Source organism: Lygodium microphyllum, chromosome 12, assembly GCF_053477565.2.
Source record: "Lygodium microphyllum isolate KBCC chromosome 12, Lygodium_microphyllum_v1.1.10, whole genome shotgun sequence".
In the NCBI taxonomy this organism is placed as follows: Eukaryota; Viridiplantae; Streptophyta; class Polypodiopsida; order Schizaeales; family Lygodiaceae; genus Lygodium; species Lygodium microphyllum.
In genome coordinates, this window is record NC_141146.1 from 52434609 (window position 1) to 52441227 (window position 6619).

A 6619-nucleotide genomic window follows, 5' to 3' on the forward strand; every position below is an offset into this window, starting at 1 on the left:
TAAACCTACTTGGCTACCTTGAAGGTCAGGTTGGCCAATGCAGCAAAGGTTTTGCATTTGTTGGTCGTTGGGCTTGCAAATCTGCATTTACAAGTTGTTGTCCTGAAATATGGGCCTGTAATTCTACATGTATAGGTTTCTATCCTAAAATATAGGCCTACAATTCTACATGTACATGTTGCTGTCTTGAAATTCCAGCATGTTTTCTTGACAATTCAAGCTATCCTAACTGCATGTTTTCAGGCTAAAAATGTGGTGTGTCATGGACAATACCTTGTTGACCATTTCTAGCACCATTTCCTACATTTTCAGGAGTATTTACAGCAGGTATAGGCTACTCTCTGATAGGCACAAATGGATTTCTAAAAGGTACATCTTCCCTAAAAAAAACCCTCTTGATTTCCTCAGTCTTCTCGGGCTGCTTATGCATGCGATCTTCACGAAAGATGACGTCATTGCTGCATACTATCTTTCTTTTCTCGAGATCCCAAAGTCTATACCCCATCTCACCCTTATCATTGTATCCTAGAAATATGCAATCACAAGACTTTGGTTCCAGTTTTCCACGTTCTTATTTCCTTATGTGCACAAAAGCCTTGCAGTGAAACACTCACAAATGAGCATAAGAAGGTGGCTTGCCTAACCACTCTTCCTGAGGGACTCTCCCCCCCCCCCCCCCCAAAGACCTGTTCGATGACCTATTAATCAGATGAATAGCTATCATAATAGCCTTTGCCCAAAAGCCATGGGGTAATGCAGCATGAGATAGCATCATACGGACCTTATCCTGTATGGTCCGATTCATGCGCTCTCTGCAACTCTATTTTGGGTGGATTATGAGGGATAGTGAGCTTCCTCTTTATCCCCTTGCTATCACAAAATGCCTGAAAGGCTTTGAACACATACTCCCCACTGTTGTCACAGTGAAGACACTTAAGTGTCTTATCAGTCTGATTCTCTACCAATGCCAAGAATTTTTTAAACTTGTTAAGCACTTCGTCCTTGCTACAAATAGGGTAAACCCATACCTTACGTGTAGCATCATTGACAAATGTGACAAAGTATTTCTTTCCTCCTAGAGGTAACCCTAGCATCTGACATACATCAGAATATACTAACTCTAGAGGCCAAGATTTTAGTGAAAGAGACTTTTTATGAGATGTCTATGCATGCTTACCATAAACACAATGATCACAATGCTCAAAATCAGCATAACAAAGACAAGGCAAGTAACCCAAACAAGAAAGTACTTTCATTCATGTTTGACTCATGTGTCCCAACTAGCCATGCCCCAAGGAAACACTTGGTTGCTCGATCACGGCAACAACATGATCAAGCACACTAGATACATGGAGAGGATACAAAGTATCGTTGAAAATGGAGTTAAACTCCCCAAGGTGAGTAGACATTGCAATACCCTCTTTCGTATGCAAATCCATGAGTTTCTTCAGTCATTAGACTTTGCTTGCAGCTCACTTCTAGGCATACAATTCTTCCAATCACTTCCAAATGTCATAAGTAGAATCCAACCCTTCAATGTTAAACAGCGAGGCATCAGAAATTGATAGCTCAATGGTCGAGCATGCAAGCTCATTCAACTCATCCCAATCCTCCTGCTCTACATTAGCTGCTTTTGTTCCCTTTACTTTAGTTGACTTTTCTTGCTTCTTCTGTAACAAGATATTATGGCACTACTTTTGCCAAGCTGCAAAGTTATGTGCTCCTTCAAGCCTCTTGATATGCATAAGATGATTGGCACTGATGCTAGCCATGATTCACAACCAAATAACTGTATGATAGTAAATGACAGCTAATGCTAAGCAATGGAAGCTCCAGTCCACTCAGTAGTATGTTAGGAATATCCCCAAGTATAAAATGATAATGTTTTTTACATTATTTTGCTAGCATGGACAGATTATTTACGAATGCCAACTCGAAAAGGAGTCGGCACTCCTATTTCTTAAAGTTCAATAACCAAAAAACATCAAAACAAAGTAGATTTATAGGTATATTAATTATTATGTGCGTTATTTGATAAGAATTCAGAAGATAGTTTCTTTATAAGCAAAAATATAACCTTATAGAAATGTGTAGCAGCAAGAACATACATCAGTTCATTTCCCAAAATGCCTTAAAAGCATTCAATGGTAGTAAACACATCAATTTCCTGACAAAAAATAGAGTGCAATCCTAAAATTCCTAGCAATACAGGTGGCTGTCCTGCAATTCAAGAGTACAGTCCTAACATTTACGAAAAATATGTCCTGAAAATTCAAAACTGAAATAACCTCTCGCACTGACTAAGATTGAGCTCTAACGATCATGCACAGATGCTCAAAACATCACCATAATGTTCTTTCATATAAACATATCAAATTTCTTGACAGTGAGGTATGTTGACCTGAATGTACAGCAATAGACTTGTAGGTAAAGTCAATCCAAAAATTAGCTTTAATCACTAAAATGCATTCCGAAATCAAATCCAAGCATATAACATCAACCATAAGCATGAATACATGGTTTAGAATGCCAAGACCAAGTCTAGAAGCAACATAATGCATACGCAATCAAAATGTCATTCAACCATGTTATTCCAACAGCCGAATCTCTGTCAAAATCAAGAAAAATGATGACTCTAATCACCCCAAAATGATCTTTAATCATGGGCATAACATCTCCAAGTCATGTAGCACCAAATGGGTATCAGATAGTCATCACATAAGTGAATCATAAGCATTATTCACTCAAGAAATAGTTGTTGCCTTGTTTATTACAGATCTGAATATTGTGTATTTCAAACCTGAAGCTGAATGTATATCAGCCCCAAGTGTAATACTACACTTCAATGCTCAATGCTAAGCATTAGATGCAAAGCCTGGACCACAACCATGATACCAAATGAAGAGGAGCAGCTAATGTAGGTCCTGAGCATGTTGAAAACCAAATCTGTATGCCCATGTTGATGACGCCTTCAACCGCCCTAAAGAGATTGCAATGCTAGTCCAAGTGTTGGAGATCATGGGGAGGGTCCCCAAGTGGCCAATGATGTGGCTACCAGTAAGCTCAAATGAAGAGGGAAGCTTCAAGCTTCAATAAGAAGCTTCAAACCTTGCTGCCCTGCCTGCAAACTCTTCACATTGAACTCTTCTTCAACTTCAAGCTCTTACACCTGAAGAAATGCCAAGCTCCCGATTGCCTAAACCAAGCTCTGATACCACTTTGTGAGAGAAGAGATAGAGACACACGATTTGTGGTACTGAAGAGTATACCTCAATAATGATTTTAGATAGGTATATATACTATGTACAACCTTGCTCTTATGGGCGAACACGGGCATTGCCCTTTATCCCAACACGACAAGCACCCGAGACCAATAGGCATAAAATAACCTGAGTTAAATAGCTTCAGCCCTACTCTATTACAGCAGTAAATTCACTGTCAAACTAAGCATAAACAGGGCCAAAATCAACAACAAATTAATGGCATATCATATGCATAACTTCCCATAACATCCGAGCATGATTTGGGTACCAAATGGCATCAATAGCTAGTACCAAGCAAGCATAAACATCAAATGCTAATGCAGCACTATTTGGGGCTTCTTATGAACTATTATGACAGCCGTAGACTGAAGTATATCATACCCAAATGTCAATGCCAAGATTGACAAGCCTTCAATACCATGGTTGAAGCATGCTTCTATGCCTCAAATGAGACATTTTAGTGCCAATGAGCTGAAGAGGTGCTAGAGATGAAGGCCATGTTTTTTACAGGCTGAGAAAATGGGGCAACCTGCTGAAATCACGTTTTGATGTTGCTGAGGGAGCTGGTCACTACTTGATGGTTAGGGAGCTTCTATGGCTCCCAAAGAAGCTTCCCAATAGGCATACAAGAGAGAGAGCTCAATTCCAAACCTTCATGGGTTGTGCCCTATTCTTCAAACCATGTGGACTAAAATAAAGAGTGGAATGAGAGCTCACCCAAGAAGGATGAGAGTGACTGGAACCTCAAAAGGTGTGGCTATGGTTGCCCAGAGTGAAGACAAGAGTGTAGGTATTCGAATGAATGCTCAAGGAGTGCCCGACCACGTTCAAGACCTCGAAGAGCCAAGCTTTGATACCAGTTGAAAGGTGAGAAGCATTGAGCAAGAGAGCACACAGGTGAGAGCTATGGCAGATGGAGCAAGAGCAAGAAATAGACTCCAAATGTGGGAACTCCAAACTGTCACAATGTGTGACCGGCCTTCCCTTTATTCAAATGTTATTGAAATAATAAAGAATGAAATGACAGTGATGGGCACCCGCCACCTGGAGTGTGCAGGTGCGAGTACTATGAGTGTATTAATACATAAGCGGCTAGGTGGAGGTGACTTTACCCCCAACAATTATAAGGCATCCACTCTTCTTCATCTTCCTCTTGTGTTGCACCATCAGTATCACTAGCTTCTATACATTCACCTTTTGAACTAGATGATACATCTTTTTCTCTACTATCAACAAGGGCATTTTTTTCATCTAAATGTAAACCTTGCTTTTCCAAGTTTTTGGCTTTGCTTCTAGTATATATTGTTTCCCTAGGCTCATCATGATCAACACCAATATTATCATCATCTTTCTATAAACTAGGAACTTTCTCTCTAAGAATTGCAATGGTTAACTTCTTGAGATATCCAGTTGTTGTTGTAAGGGAAAAATCATATACTAATATATCCACCTCATCAAGTTTCAATATGCTTGTACATTGGCTTGACTTTACTCGCTTCTTTTTGTTGTAGGATTTCTTGTAGAGTTCATGGCTAGTGTGTATTTACCTACTAGTATATCCTTATGCTTTGTTTGAAACCAGTGTACTTCTATGAAGCATATCTTAGCTAAAGTATCATCCTTCTTAACTTTCAAAACTTTTGATATCTAAAATGGATGACCCATCTCATCATCCTCAGCTAGTGTTGCAGTAAGTGAGCCTACCTTAATATTGTTAATATTACTATGCTATATTTATTGTAGCTTCTCAATTGTTGTTATTGATCTTTTACTACCAGTATACATTTCTTGCTCCTTAGGATGTAAGATCTTTTGGATCTCCTTTGATATTTGTACATTGCTCCTTGCAAGAGGATTTGCAATTTTCAAAATTTTAGGCCATGCAAAAGGATTTGGTAGATGCCAATCATCATTTTGTATTTTTGTAAGTATTTTCTTTTGGTCCTGGAAAAAATCATCCCACCAAGTCACATCTTGTGTGTTTGCATACTTTCTTGCTTTTTCAATTAACTACCTTCGTTCTTGTATACATTTGGTATGGTCAATCTCTCTTCCCTTCTTGGATGCTTCTTTGCCTTCTTTGATGGAATCCAAGGGCTCTTGTTTTGCTGCAAGCATTATAGTATCTGGGATATATCTCAAGAAATTAAGTCCCATTGAAGGCAACCACTTCTTATTGAAAGAGAATTGTCTTCCATATAGATGTATTCTACCACCTTCCTTTTTCTTCTTTATAGAAATGCATGTTAGAAGCTGATGTCATTTAACTTGTGTAAAGATTTTACATTTTTCTCCTTCGAGTCATATGCAAAAAGCTTGAAGTCATATGTTTCTCTTAGGTGCATGATAGCTTATTTTGGTGTATAAGTATCCTATATGATACACATCATTTCAGGTAAGCTAAAAGCATTGTGTCAAGATAGTCACTTAGCAAATGTGTTGAACATTTGATCAATATGATCATGTGTATGACCTAAGATCAACATGTACAATTAGAGACCAAAATATTAATTCCATAAGTGGCTCAAGGGACGTACCAAATCAATATCGTAGTATGCAAAAGTTGCTTATGTGAAAGTATTAGGTGTCAACATTTCCATCATGGCTGCATGACGAAAGACAGCAAGTCAAATCCTATAGCCAATAATATAAAATGACCTTTAATGTATCCCATTACCCATTGAAAGAGGGGAGTATGGAGGGTTAAATAACCATACACAACACGGTCCTAGAAGTCCTATACTCCTATAGGGATAGCGTGGATCTTCTCAGCATAAATGAGATTAGTGCTAAGATATTCCTATGATTGGAGCATTATTCTAGGAAGAAATAAGCGGTATCAAATGTATCCCTTGTGACAATACCATATCTTCGGTAATTTATGCCTCACACTAAACCTTGCCTCTTAAAATAATCAAAGGGAGAACGAGGGGAGTGTGTGTGCACTATTTGGGAGATCAACAAAGAGATGCATGATATAGGAAGAAAATCGATGAGGTATAGGATTTGGTCAATAATCATGCATGCCACTTCAATACTCATGTGTATAAGGTCTAAGTTGGGTTACTATTTTTCTACCAAACTAGTACAAATCTTAAGTAGAGAATCTAAATAAAGGGAACGAGGTTAGGAAAATATCCTCATGGTGATTAGCTTTAGCCAAAAACATTTTATACCGCCCTATTAACATGTGTAGGAAGCTTCAGAGGATAAGCCATATAATAATGTAATAATGCATATCAATACCCATTTTCAATAATAATGTAATAATGCATATCAATACCCATTATCAAAAAAACGAGAAGTGGATTGATACAATAGCTAGTTGCTTTCAATTTACACCAAGGGGCCTCTCC